The sequence below is a fragment of the Sminthopsis crassicaudata genome, chromosome 6 (assembly GCF_048593235.1).
Source record: "Sminthopsis crassicaudata isolate SCR6 chromosome 6, ASM4859323v1, whole genome shotgun sequence".
NCBI classification, from domain to species: domain Eukaryota; kingdom Metazoa; phylum Chordata; class Mammalia; order Dasyuromorphia; family Dasyuridae; genus Sminthopsis; species Sminthopsis crassicaudata.
The window spans coordinates 111,955,333-111,971,105 of record NC_133622.1 but is presented as its reverse complement, the minus strand read 5'-3'; the positions used below and the strand labels follow the sequence as shown (position 1 = coordinate 111,971,105).

The window sequence follows — 15,773 nt, the reverse complement described above, 5'->3', positions numbered from 1 at the left end:
CATTTGGTTAATCTCTTCAAAGCACAGTCAGAAATAACTTTAAATTTTTCTCTTGGGTTCCAACTAAACTCAGAAGCCATCATATTTTAAACACATTTGGGATAATTACCCCCCAAAATATGCTGCCTAATACTTACCTAAGTTGATTCTCATTGTCCACTTTTTCTGCTCACTCACACAATTTGAAGAAATAGTCCTTCACTTTAATTACTAACCCTTGGGCACTAGTCTAACTTGTCAAACTAATGCCATTTGCAAACTTTCACCATGAACTCCCTCCCACGGATCATTTATGAAAATATTAAGTATGCTGCTAGAGTAGAGTAGTAATGCCTGAGGGATCTCCCCATTATGAATACTTTATCCAGGGAAGTGTCTTCATCCATACACTGTGACCCATTTTGATGTAATTTTATTAAATAAGAAACACTTCTCTATAATTCTATTAGAGAAGATATGTCAAAACTCACTATATTTCGAGTTTCATATACATAGATTTTCAACCTGCTTGTTGCATCTGAATTCTGAAAATTTAGCTTTTCCTATTTACCGACACAGAACAAGTGTTCTAAACGTGATGTCCAAGAATATTTTTTTTTATTTTGATCATTCTATTTCAATATAGTTCATTTTCTTTGAAATACTATGTATTGTATTTTATGCATAAAAAATTATTCTGAGGAGTCCAAGGATTTCCCCAGGATATCAAAGGGATCTATAATTCAATACACTCATATACATGTACACATATTCACATACATGTGGATGTAGAAAAAAAATTAAAAATCCTTGACAGGTTGATGAGGCAAAGTTTTAGACAGTTACTATATTAAAGCTTCTCCCACAGCTAATTCTAAGTGTCCTATTTGTCACATCTTTCATCTTTGCCAGAAAACTGATCACCATCTGTAAATGAAATATTAGGTGGTATAAAAAGGAATTTTTTTAAACTTACTACATGATAGCCTTGATTGGAATACATAGATATCCCAAATTAGAGAAATTTCTTAGGCTTACCAAACAATGCAGGCTTTTCCAGGAATATTTATGTTTGATTTTCTCTTTTCAAACTGAAGTTGTTGAAAATTGGCAGAGATTATTAAACCCCTGGCAGCACCCTGAAGGCTACAACCTTACTCAGACCAATTATTCATTCCTCCTCTATTCTAATAGAGGATTACACTATTTTTGGTGGGGGGAGGGAAGTTATTTCATTGATTCAAGAGACCTGTCATGAGAAAACTTTAGCTCCTAATTCAAGTCAACACCTATTGTGCAATTTGCATAGTCTCAGAAAGTTGGTTAGAGTACAGAGGTAAATAAATAGGTCAAGGTCTCATAGCATGTATGTGTTACAGGATTTCAACTTAGTTTTTTTGTTTCGTTGTTATCTGGGCCTGACTACAATTTGTTGCATTAGGGAAATTATTTTGGAACAAACTTTACTCAGAATTCAGACAACAATCAGGAACTAATATCAAATAAAAATACAAAAAGCCATCACAAATTTGGGCATTTTCACTGGTTATCCCTAATGCCTAGAATTCTCTCACTCCTATTGTCCAACCTTAAGAATTCATTAGCTGTTTAATTCTGGGAAAGTAACAACCTATTTGCCTCAGTTTCCTGAACTATAAAATGGGAGCAAAATTAGCAGTTTTCTTATACTGTAGTTGTGAGAATCGGATGAGATAATATTTGTGTTTAGAACAGTGTCTGTCATATAGTAAATGATTAATAAATACTTATTTTCTTTCTTCCATTGAAAAATTAAATGATTTGATCAGGATCATACAACCATCTATCAGAAGCAGAAGCTGAGGCCAAGTCTTCCTGGCTTTGAAGCTAGCATTAATCATACCATACAACTTTCCTATTTTGATACTAACATAGCCATACAATCCATTCACCTTGGTTTTGTACACTTAATACAGTTTTTAAAAATTGGCTAGTTGGCATGTATTTGCATGTATTTTATAGAGTAGACTACTCAATAAATATCTGTTTAAAGGAATTAAAATTCATCAACTCTTTTTACAACTTCCAGGTATATTTTTAAAAGCTAACAGGTAAAAAGTATTTCTGAATACCCTAATTGCAATCTTTCAAAGGAGTCAACTGTAAAATTGCTGTATTAATTAATATTCCCTTTAGTCAGATAAGTTACCTTTAAAATATATTTAAAGTTTATCTTTTGCTCCCTACCCTAACAGGTTGCAGAGCCAATAGGATCCCAGAGAAGAAATGACAAACTCTAGTTATCTCTTACCAAGAAAACTTTAAATGGGGTAATGAAGAGTTGGATATAACTAAAAATACCAACTAAACAATCTCAGGAACAGGGAGGTAAGGAGCTTGTCCAAAGTCATCTTAAATAGTGGGTATAGTGGGAAATGAACTCAGTTCCTCAGACTCTAATCACATCATTCTTTGCACTACTCTAGGGGATAGATCAAAGCAAAAAGCAAGTTTTCCTATATCCTTCTGAAAGACTGTTCCATAAACTGTGTCAACCAGCAAAATCTTGATAATGAATCAGTTAATAAGACTTATTGAATCACCCAATTTGTGTAGAACACTTTCAGTAATGTAAAACAAAAGAAATCAGAATATTTTTACTTATAAGGAGTTGCTGTGTAATTAGATTCCACTGATAGTTGGTTTCCATTGATATGATAGTTGGTTTTATTCATGCATTAAGATAAGTCTAAAAGGTTGAGGAAACAAGAGTTTTTTTTTGGTTTTTTTTTTTTTTTTTTTTTTTTTTGCCTCCTACCCTCAGGAGATTACAATGAGGTTGAAATATTTCTAGTCTGAGTTTAAATTTCCATTTCAGAAGTTGCTGAGGTTCTAGATGAGTTAGATGAGTTGGGAAGTTTACATTTGTATAAAGGGAAAGAGGAAACTGGGGACAAGATGGACTGAGAAAAACAATAAAAACATGAAGAAAGAAATCTTACAAGCTAGAAATTTCATCTTAGGAATTCATTCCTCTTGGACCACTTACCACATTACATTGCCAAACTTCAATAAACAATCATTTCCTCACCAAAACACAATAACAATGATAACTTATAATTAAATAACAATAATAATAACCAAATTGGATTTATCAAAATCTGTGTGTCAACTTCACTTTAGACCTTTCTTTTTTCCCCCACTCCCAAACAAACAAAACAAAAAAACTTTCTCAGTATTGTAGGTTTAAATCTGTTAACAGCCTACATTGTGTGCTTTTTTTCTCTAGTCCTCAAACCTTAGCTGGTGGCTGAAATGTAGAAATATCAGGCAGCAACTCAGAGATTGGAAAATGTATTACTGTCACTCACCTTTAAGAAAGGAAAATCTCTTGGGACTGGTATGAAGGGAAAATATGCATAATTCCCTCAAGATCACCAACCTGTTTGGAAGAGTATTTGCTTTTATTTTCTATTTCCAGGCATTGTTAGAATGGGATTTTTAAAGATAAAGGACCAGAGTCTGAAGTGAGAGATGGAGTATGAGATGGGAGTTTGATTGGAGCAGCACTGTGTACATGTGTTCATCTCTCAAATACTTGAGGTGTATCTGCATGCTCCATGTTAAAATGAACCCTGAATGCTAATTCTAACAACCTAGGATAAAGGAGATAACTAGGGGGAGTGAGGTGCAAAAAAAAGGGAAAAGAGCCTGAGACTCTGAGTGGGAAGGAAATGAAGAGGGCCCTCAGAGGAACAAAGGGGTGTAGTAGTTGCTTCTATATTCCAAGATCACTTTGCTCAGTCCATTCCCAACAGCCTTCTCACTTCAAACCTTCTAAGAAATGGTGAATGGATCAAATAAGGTACTGAAAATAGGAGGGGATAGCTGTGGTCTTTAATTTATTTCAGTTGAATTCATTTAATGACCACCTGGGGAGAGAGTACTATGCCTAGGAACTGGGGATGAAATGGGGAGAGGGGAAGTATTGTACAAAGATAAGATATAATATAGTTCCAGCTTTAATAGAATTTATAGCCTAATGGAGAGATTTTTGGATATATAGATATATACATACAGGGAATTTTTAAAATCAGTACAGTTTTAAGCCTTAAGAGTGTAAAACTGCATTAAGACCTTTGGCATAACATATAATATCTATATATAATTTTAGATATTGATATATCTACATGGATTATTAGCTGTGATCTAGTTATAGTTAATTTATGCATATGTACATTTATTGGTAAATAGAGAGATACATATAGTTGGTGAGGTTCTGGGAAACTGGGTGGGCTTGACCCAAGAAAAGCTCAGCTTCCCTCAGAAGCAAGCAGGGAGGAGCAGTTAGGATTATCCTGGCCCTAAATGGGCATTTTGTTCTTGAAGTAGACTGAGATGATTAGGGTAAATGCTGAAACTGTCCAAACTCTCCTCTGAAGGAAACCCATTCTTCAGGGCAGTTAAGTGGTCTCATTCAGTTGGAGATCAGGCCAGAGATATGGTGGCACCCTCTATTGAGTTGAAGATTAGTCTGCAACCACTCCCAGTAGCTCAAAACTCCTAAAATAAGTAATCTGTTTTTCAATTAGAAATCTACTCCTGGGGCATTAATGACAGTAAGGGAATCTCATTCAATTTTGAAATGAAGCCCAAGCTTCAGATGACTAATAAAAGACAACTCTGAACCCTGGATCTTTGCAGAATTATGCTTGTCAAGGAAGCTCTCTTCTTGGCAAGCTGCCCTTCCAGGACTTTTGCCTCCTGTGAAGACATTCTCTTCTCAGTGTTAACCTTCACTATCTTCATAACAGGACCTTTTGCCCACTAAGAAGTCTGTTTTCCTAGAAAAGCTGGCTTCTCAATGCCAATAATCCCTTTTTTTTGCCACACAAACTTTGGGTTTGTGAATTCTTTTCCCATAGGATCTGTACTGACCAGAGGGGATTTCCCACCCCAATTCTCACACCTCATCACAACTACCACTAACCTCATCATTTGCACTTCATCATTCTTAATTAGATCTTTCGTCCCTTGTTAAATATTTCAGTGGACCAGATCATTATGACTCCACACTTGATAATATCTAATCAGAAAGCCAAGTTATGATGTCAACCTCAAGGTTATATTTCTCCTATAAAAGAAACTACTTGAACTTCCCTAGTTTGATAAATATTAGGACCCTAACTCCTTTTTTAGGGTTAGTGTACTTCAGACACCTGGCACCTTTTTTCCTTATTTTAGCTAAATTTCCTTAGGAATTTAGCCTACCAGACATAACTTAATGGCATCTCTCCCCTTAGGCCCCTTGTTAATTGCTAAAAGAAAGCAGTTAGTATTGTAATAAAATCTTTGTGCCCTGATTTAAAGAAAGTCTAAGTCTACAAATTCTGTTAAGGCAACCAGAGACCTACTCAATATACTTCTTGGGTATTATCTCATACCCTATCATTTTATTAGTGAACTTTACCACTTTGGTGCAGGAAGAGTCTTGATACACGCAATGTCTTTATCACATACATACATGTATGAAAACATATATCCAAAGATGGGGCAACTAGATGTCTCAGTAGACAGAGTGCTGTACTTGGAGTCAGGACACAATAGCTGTGGGATTTGGGGTAAATCACTTTGCCTTAATCTACAGGAGAAGGAAATAGCAAAACACTATAGTATCTTTGCCAAGAAAACCCCATGAACAGCAGGATCAAAAGAACAAAGAGTCAGGCACTGACTAAACAACAATATCCACACATAGCATATATGGTATGTTCTTATGTGGGTGTGGGTGTGTCCACTTTCACTCAACCCTCACCCGTGATTCTAAGAAGCAATTGTATAAGCAGTGGCCACACTGATATAGCTGTACATGAAGTTGGGCTAAATCAGGTTAAAGGAAACCAATAGGCCTCAAACTGATCTGTGAAGTAAACATGTGAAGACTTTCTACCTCAATATGAGCTGATAAGCAAAATTTGTTCAAATGACTATAGTGCAGATGCTGTGGAGCACTTAGAGCTTGATCAAACATTAAAGATGACAAGGGTATCCACAACATCCTTGGCCACCATTAGTGATTTAAACGTTTGTCCTGCCACTGGATTTTGATGATTGGGAGAAAAAGTGAGACTGATGACTTTGCACAACTCTGCCTCAAATTCAATTCACAAAAAAAACAAGACATCACTTTTATGATAACCTTTAGTACTTTTTGAAAATGAAGGATGAACAACACATACATATGTGTGTTTGTATGCATACATACATATGTGTGTCTGTATATATATATATATATATATATATATATATATATATATATATGTGTGTGTGTGTGTGTGTGTGTGTGTGTGTGTATCAGAGAACAATTCAAAAGTGGTACTTTAGTACAAAAAGAAATGTTTTATCAGTTCTAAAGGAGAAAGGATTATTACCAGATTTGGGGAGGTGAAAGTTTCATGGAGAAGTTAGTTATTTGAACTGCACCTTAAAGAATAAATAAATGAGATACCTGGGCAAATAATTGAGAGAAAGGCTATTAGAGAGGTGAAAGCACAGAATCTTAGAGTGCAGCTTTCTGAAAGAGATTGGAATAGTGGAAGGAAAATCGGAAGAGAACTTTTCTCAGAACTTCAGTACTAAAGAGCAGGAAAAGGATATATTGAAAGGTGGATGCAAGGGAAGATTAAGGGAAATGAAAATGTCCTTTCTATTGCACTATGCTTATTCTCTTATAAAAATAATGGCCCAAATAGTCCTATGGTTTGGAAAACAGGGGACTAATATAAAGTTTAAAATTCCCTTTTATGTAAATAAGTTAAGTACTTGTGCTTTTGTTAGATAGAGAATTCACAAACTAGGAACTCCCTGCACTGTTATACATAAGGCTGAGAGAATTCGGAATAAAAAGACTACGTGTTTGACCATCCATGTGAATCCCATCTCATCACTTCTCTTCTAAGACCAAGTATGCAGGCTGGTTCCGAGATCCTCCAGAAAGTTAGTCCAACATAACAGTTTATAATTTCTCTTTGAACACAAACAATCCTCTTCTAATCTAAAGCTTCTGAGTCAGTTGGATTCTGAAATATCCACTTTTTCTATTCATCTAGTTTTTATCCAGAATATTTCTTAAGCAGAATCAAAATACAAATTGATTTCATATTCAGGATTTCTTAAGTGGTGAGATCTAATCTCCACTGCCTTTAATTGTCTTTTTCCTCAAGCAATCCAGAGAACATCTTCTTTCTAGAATCACAGTCTCTCAGAGTTGGAAAGGGATATTTAAGTCAATGAATACCTGAACAATAATTCTCTTCTGCAGCCCACAGGTTTTGTGGTCATCCATGCTTTGCATGGAAACTTCTAGTGAAAGTAAAATCAGGAGCTCCCAAGGAAGCATTTTCCACTTTTTTGAGAACTCCAATTGTTATACTCTCTTATATAAAGCCAAAGAAGTTACTTCTTTGCAAATTCTGCCAATTATTCTTATTTTGCTTTTTGAGGGCCAAAAAGAATAGGATTAATGTCTCTTTCACAAGTTCAAATACTTGGACAGAGGTATCAAATACTTAGGCAGAGGTATCTTTCCCACCAACTACTAAACATATTTTCATATCCAAGCTAAGTGCCTCTATTCCCAGACTGCTGGTATCATAGTGGGTTGAATGTTATGTCTTGAAATAGGAAGACAAAAATTCAATATGCCCTAAGATACTTATTAGCTGTGGTACCCTGAATAATAGTAGCACCTACTTCCCAGAGTAGTTGTGAGGAAATTGCAAACCACTCCAGCATTTTTCCCAAGAAAATCCCCAAATGGAGTTCTAAGCAACAACAACAAAGATTAAATCTTATCTCTCATCCAAATGATAGTACTTCAGATAACTTTTAAAAAATCTTCTTTTCTCCAGGCTAAATATTTTAATAATTTCCCCTGATTTTTATATAAGGCCCTTCATCATCCTGATTCTCCTCTTCTAGGTATTCTGATCATTGATGTCCATCTTAAACCATGGTATCCAGAGTTGAAAACAATATTCAAAGCAAGTTCTAATGAAGGCAAAGTACAGTGGGACTATCACCTTCTCAGTGCTTGCAGCTTTGCCATTTTTAATGAAGTCCAGGAAAAATATGTTATCTTTTTAGGTTGTTTCATCAGATTCCTAATTATTTTGAGTTTGCAGCCCACTAAAACTCCAGTGACTTTTTCCCCCCAGAATAACTGCTGCGTAATTGTTTCCTTTTTTTGTCCCTAAGTATGACTTTACAATTATTCCTTTTAACATCAATCTTAATTTTCTAGGCTTTCACAATTCTTTGGGATCCTGACTCTGTTTACTGATTTTGATGTGTTAAATGTCTCTCCCGATTTTGAGTCATTTGATGAACTGAGCTCAAACCACTTTTCTGAGTCATTTATAAACATGTTAAATACCACATAGTCAAGGTCATCTTTCTTTCATATTTTCCCACTGGGGACCTTTTATCACATCAACATAAAACCATTATTATTTTTTTTAATTTGATGGAAGTTATTAACCATCACCTTTTCTTTTTTTGTTGAACTTATTGCAGCATTTAAAAGACTGCCATTAGGTTGACATGACAATAAAAGTTTGGGTAGAGAAAAAATGAAATTTAAATTGTAATCCTAAAAACATTATTTGTGTTTTTGGGCAATGAATAGAATTAGACTCATATATGTATTCATTGTGTCATATGCATCTCGGCATCTGTTTCTCCTGTATTAATCTTTTAGAGTTGCTATATTTATTTCTGAGCTGTAAATTATTTTTCTGTAGGAGTGAGAGACTCTATTCAGTACATCAAGCTGAAGAACTCTTTTGAGATTTCTGATGAAATATGACAAATTCTATGGATTGGCACTCTAGAATAGAGTTCTGCTTTAGGAATGGATTCAAACCAAAGCTTCTTAATGCACAAAATAACCTTTATACACCACTCCCTCCCTCCCACCCCCATTATTCTATGCTAGTCTGACAGACAGCTTTTAAGATGTATATTAATGTTAATGTGTTTATAGAACCTAGGCTAAAAATGAGTTATGGGAATTTACAAAGCTCAAGAATTACTTCAATCCATTTGTGTTTGCCACCAAACAGCATCCACTTCTCAGATAGGATACCACAGTTCTCTCACTCCCACAAAGGCAGAAATTTATGGACATAAAGCAAAAGAATCCATTTAAAAGAATTAAGTAAATTAAATGTAATTACCTAGGTGGGAGAGAAGCCAACATTTTTAAAGCTTACATCACCACTCTTGTGACCTCTATTTCTCCCATTCTATCTTGATACTCATTCCCTCTAACATTTGTGCCATGCACACATTTTCCCCTTATGTCCAAGCCTGGATACTAGATTAAAAATTGTTAAATGGAACACATGGGAGTTGCCCCCAAAAAGTGCATGAGATGCCACTGCACCTATACTGTTCCTTTCCTTATTTCCTCAAAAGAGGAAAGAAAAATATAGTGTTTGATCTAGAATTATACAAGGGGCCAGAAGTAAATTGAGGCCCAGGAAAGTTAAGTGATTCACCTAAGATCGCAAAGTAAAAACTCAGATTTGATCTTAGATATTGTGATTCTAAACTTAGCACAATTTCTACCATACCACAATGCCTCTCACTTCTTCGTCTTTAGGTCTTGCTAATCTTAATCCTTCAGTCTTCTATTCACAGTTCATATTAATAAGGAAAGAAACCAATATAGATAAGACCATGACAACTTTAATTTAAGATTATTTTACTGATTTGTTAGAATTTGTAAAACAAGTGAGAACACAATTTTAGCTGATCTTTTGTTTTTCCCTGTAAGAACAAACAGTATGAAAACAGCAGTAACAAAAAGGGCAATATTTTATTATGTGTGTTACTCTTGCTAAAAAGTATCATACTCATTAACATGGTCCAAGGTTTAGAATGTAGACCTCCATTCAAAATCATCCATTTTTTTTCTAGCTGGTTCAGTTTTGATGTCATATATGAATCATTACTTTTATTTCATTTTTCCAAAAGCGAGGATTCTTCCAAATCAAGGTTACATTTCCTCCTGAGAAATTTATATAAAATTGTCTCTCAGCTACAGCTAATTCATTACACATGTGCTTTTAGGTCTCTAATAAGATGATAATCTGAAGAGGTTTGAGAAATTCTTCTAAAAGCTGCTTATGCTTTCAGATTATTGGGATAATTTATGTAAGAAATCATCACTTTTGCCTGAAATGGTTCATTACAAACTGTATGTATTGCTTTGGAACTAGTAGCAACAAGATCTAATTTCAAATCTTTCTCATACACTTATTAACTGTGTACCACCTCAGACAAGCTCTTCAACCTTCTTCTACTTGCCTCAGTTTTCTCTTATCTATCTCTCAGAATTATTATGAAAACAAGATATGTTTGTAAAGTGCTTTGCAAAGTTTAAGTCACTACATGCTAGTTACTGTTTAGTACTTAATAATAGTAATAAAAATAATAATTGTATTATTAACTGACTAGATATGTACATGTAATAATAGATTGTTATTTTTTTAACTCAAGTAAACTGACTGATTAGTCATGTGCTAAAGATTTTTCTTTTCTTTTCCTATTAATTGTGGGGAATATTATACTAATAATATTTATATTTGAATTATGTACTTATCTTGTTCTTCCAGAGGACATATAGGATTGAAATTTATTAGAGTACTTTTTATGCTTTCAGGAGATTTGGACACTAATTATCTCTGTAGTAAATTTCCAAATGCTATTATCATCATTGCAATAGTTCATTTTCTAAGGTGAGAATAAAGTAATATAAAAAAACAAATATTTATTGAAAAAATTAAAACTGCAATATCCACCACTAATTTTTGAAGGGGGAAAAACCAGTGCATTTAACACTTCTAATAACAACATACTTGGGAATCGTCAGTTGAAATGTTAGATGGGGTAAAAGAGTTAAGGTTACTCTCTGATGGTTGAAGGTAATGACATTGTGTCTGCCACTTGCATCTTTCTTTTCAGTCCATCCTCTTAATGTAAATCAAAAGAGAGAGCAAAATTTCTATTTCCTGGTGAGATGGTGAACCTCTTGGGAAGTTATTTACTTTCTGATTATCTTTTGCTACTAAATGCACTCTTCTCTTTATAACATGTTTGCTGTCTTATCCAACTAATGTGACTTTTACTAGGTGAAAGAGTATCATGTAAACTTAAGATTCTTTTATTTGATGTGCAGGAAAATGGAAATTTCTTCATATTTCATTTTAAGAATTTCCCCAAAATAGGTAATAAATAGTCTTGATCATTCCTGAAAATTTAACTCAAATATTTATGAGATACTTCCTATAGCAAGGCAGCATGCTATGTAAAAGGGATTCAGAGTTAAGAAACCAAATGATCCTTGCCCCGGGAGATCTTATAATCTCTGAGTCTATAGGACTATAAATCAATAGCTAAAGGTGATTTTAGAGGTTATCTAAATTTAAAGTTCACCTTTTACAGATAAAGAAACTAAAGGCTTGGGAAGGCTGAGTGACTTGGCCAAGATCCAGCATAAGAATTTAAGTCATTTGACTCTACATCTTGTCTACCTTATCATACTAATATGACATGGTCAAAAAAATAGAATGTTATAGAATCAAATTCTTATTAACCATTTCACTCTAAGTAGATGATATTATTATTTATAGGGCATTTTAGGAAAAAAAAAAAGAAAATGAGAAAACAGAATTCTAGACTCATAGATCCACAGTGCCAAGAAACCTTAAATATTACCTAGCTTAAGACTTTCATTTTGCAGTTGAGGAAATTGAGGCCCAGAGGAGTTGCCCAAGGTTACAGAAGTAAGTGGAAGAAATAGGATTAAATTAATTGCTCAGTCAGCAAACATTTATTAAGTGCCTACCACATGCCAAGTATTCCCTCAAAGAGCTCACAACTCACAATCTAATTAGAGATACAATGAATACTTCAACAGATTAGGATAAAGAAATTTCTGCAATTATCTGAATATTTCTTTCAGAGAAAAAAACCTGCACAATTAAGATTGGACTTTATTTAAACATAATATCTACAAATGAATTTCAGCTCAGACAAAATGAGTCTTCTGGTGCTCAGTGTTCTAGTACTGGCACTCAGCCATTGGCTGACAAACTAGATTTGTGAGGTTTACCTTCTTCTTTCCAAACTGGGAATGTGGACCCAGCCATAATCTTCTAGTTGGAACACAATATGTTAATGCTTATCTATGAAACATAGAAGAAACTTTTATCTTTTCCTTTTATTCTGAATTAAACCTTTCCTACTCTCATGGTATATATTTAGAAGACTATGCTAGGAAGGCTCATTAAGTTACAAAACTAGATGGGGATTTTAAGATAAAATTCACTATTAGCCTTGAAAAAGAAGTGGATTTTTTTCCCCTTAAAGTTAAAGCTCTGCCAAAAGTAATATTAGAAAAATTTTTCTGGAAGAAAATTCAATTGTGGGTCTTGAATGAATTGTCATAAAAATCAAATAAATACTGGGTTATTTCTTATCCTTATTCTTACCAAAATGTGGTATTTTTATATTTATGTTTTGTTTATCAAATTTAAGAGGCTCCACGTTTTGATTTTATCTTTTACTGATATAGAATAAATTGTGCATCCTTTGTTGTTGTTATTGCTTTCTTTCAGAGTTTGGAAAAAATAGTTTTTAGATAAGAACTCTGTTCAATCAATAGAGAATCAATAAACCACTCACCTTTCTTTAAAGAAGACAAATAGATATTAATGTATTTATAAAAATTGCTTTCTCCTCACTGGCAATCATGCTCAAGGTTACAAATGTTCTGCTGTATTTCCCTGATTTGGAAAGTGTCCATAGTATGACTAATAAGATTTCACAATTTTTCAAGGTCCTCCCCCACCATGATAATACCAAAAGATATTGGAATATCATTTATTATAACCTGAAAGATGTAATCTAAAGCTTATTGTTCTATTTAAAGAATTCTAGAAATTATCTACAAATATCTACAAATTATTAGAGACTATTGATCTAAATACGGTACCCATCATCATATTTTTTTCAAAACAAGGAACTGACTCACTGGATGTATAAAAGATATAAAACTTAACAGCAGATTCTAGAATTGTGCTTGTGTAGAGGGGAAAGTTTGGGTGGCAAGAACTCATTGTTTTTAAACCACTACTTCCTTTTGAAATACATTGGAAATTTTTGTTAGAATTAAGTCAAGCAACCAGAATAAAGAGTGACTGCTACTGTATAAATAAAATCTGTCTTGATTTTACCATACCATCAACTTGGCAGTTGATATAGTTTGCTTTGGTCTCTTAAAAGTCACTTAACATTTTCCATTTTGAAAAAAAATTGTTTTGAATCTTGGGAAGAAAAAAAATATATTTATTTGCCTGTTATCCATTGAAAGACTGGTCCAAATGTAAGGGCTTATATCTTGAAATCTTCCTTATAGAACTAACTAGACTAGCCATGAAAGGGAAAGAATCACATTACTTTAATGCTTCAAGAGTGAAAGACTGGAAAGATTAATTTTAGAAGTTAAGTGAAACTTGGCAAAGTATCTGTATCTTTTTTTTTTTTCTAGAAGAAAACCTTTTTGAGGCTATTTGTTATTTTTGTGACATTACTTTTAACTGTTCAATTTGTCCAAAAATACTCAGATAGCAGGTATCAAGTACTCAAGAAAAGATTAGTTGGAAGAAGATTTTGGCAATGTAATTAAAAACCATTGAAACTTTGCAGAAATTCATTAGACATCAAATTACAACCTGCTACTGTGAACCAAGTCCAATGCAAACAAAACCAGTATTTTATTATCAGAATTTTGACAATTTATAGTGCAAAAGCACTAAAAAATAAATTAGAAGAAAAATGCCTATACCCTTCATTTCATTTCATTTTCTCCTGAGAAATGTTACTAAGTGAATGAGAAAAATGACATAAAAGAATGCTTCTCCTTTGAAAACTCATTCTAATCATTAAGAACTTGGGCCCATACTTTCCTAGCCACTCACAGAGATACTGTCATTCTTACTGGGTAGCCTCACCCCTCCAGCATTAAGGAGTTTATTGCTTCTAGTTTTTTGAGGACTCAATTTCTTTTTGAAGTAATCCACAACTAGATAATATAGTTTCAAATGTTTCTGGCAACTGCTTTTAGTAAGCTCATCTGAACAAAATACATCTGTAAGCCTTACAATTCTGACTGAAAGGCTTCCCATCAAAAGGAATTTGAATGGCATGCAGTCAGTACCACTAATTCTGCCTTCTTCCACTTAGCTTGGGACATAGCTTTGCAGAACTAGCCTGACAGGGGGGGGGGGGGGGAGAAATGTTTTTGTTTTTATTTTTTCTAGAAAGTGTTATCAAGGAATTCTTTCATGCAAGCATTCAGATCTACATCTAGAGGTCTATCTGAGGTCTGAAGGTGGAACTTACCAGATAACCTATTCTCTACTAATAGCACAAAACATAACTTTATAGGTCCACATTAGTTAAGAACACACCAGCTAAAAGGGAGCAGGAATTGAGCTTAATTAGAGCTACAATTTTATTAATTAAAATAATTATTTTTATACACACTTTTATTTAAATAAAATATATTATGCATGATGTCCATGATTATGCAATATACACTGATTTAGTTATTTTACACACCTTCACGGGCACAAAAGAATCAGAAACTTACCTAGAGAAGAAATGTTCCCTTTCCCCCCTGCCTTTCTAGCTTGAATATATCCAGCGTTTACAAAAGACAGCTCAGGTATTCAGACTCACTCGATTCCAAGTGAAGCAGGAGTAGTTTACAATTTACACCATCTGTCTGAACAACATCCAGGGAAGACTCCTTCAGCTCCGGATCCTAGTCGCTGAACTCTTCCTGCATAATCTCCTGTTATTTATTTCACAAACATCGTCCTTTCAAAACAAGCAGACATCTGGAAGGATCCAAACCCTTATTCAGAACACCGTTAAAAACAGCTTCCTTCTTGAACATGCGAATCACATAAGGAAGTATTCACAATACAGCATAAAGCCTATGAGAACTCTTTAATCACCCGGATTCTAGATGCTGTTGGTTGCTGCTGTTGGTTGCAGCAGCAGCAGCAGCCGCCGTCGCCGCCGCCGTCGCCGCCGCCGCCGCCGCCGCCGCCGCCGTTGCTGCTGTTGCGCCTCCTTGTTTAGCTGTAGTCAATTTACGAATCTCGCCCTTCTTTCCTTCCCTCCCAGTCTGTCATAGGCAGCCTTGCAGGATTATGATTGGCAGAAAAAGCCCGTTCCTGCAGCTAATCACCCTCCGGGCTTTCAAGGACTAGGATCTGGTGTGATGTCATTCAGACAGTGGGATGTTTCACACCAATATATTCCAATAGAAACTAATTCCCGGATCAGCTGTATTCATCTCACACGGAGATGATTGATTAGAAGTTCCTGAAGAATTTGCATAATTTTTCACTGTATGGACATCCCCTCCCCCCATCCGCCCCTGCACCTCCTTCCTAAGCCACTTGGAGTCAACTATGCTGCAGCAAAATCAGCTTTGTGTTTTTTGGTACAAACACCTTAGGGTATTATTTAAAACTAGGGAATAATAGGAAAAAGTTCAGATATGTAGCAATGAAGCAGTAAAAGAGAGAACTGGAGACTGTAGACCCCCACTTCCTCCTTAAGGGCAAGTAAAAGAGGTGGCAGGATAACACTTTAATTAGAGAGAGGAGAGGGAGAAAGAGGAAGGGGAAAAGAGAGAATGAGATTGACCGACAGAGATTGAGAAAAGAGAGACA

The 15,773-nt window shown here is 34.7% G+C and overlaps 1 protein-coding gene across 5 annotated transcripts in view; it reads right to left on the bottom strand.

Moving 5' to 3' along the window:
* NDST4 (N-deacetylase and N-sulfotransferase 4) overlaps positions 1-15,097 on the bottom strand; it is a 390,250-nt gene extending 375,153 nt beyond the window's left edge. For 4 of the 5 annotated variants that reach the window (XR_012483096.1, XR_012483095.1, XM_074272775.1 and 1 more), the window contains exon 1: positions 14,678-15,097. The gene's annotated coding sequence lies outside the window, so the exon portion shown is untranslated. The remainder of the gene's footprint in view (positions 1-14,677) is intronic. The other variant, XM_074272776.1, reaches the window with a different exon arrangement.
* Positions 15,098-15,773: the final 676 nt, after the last annotated feature.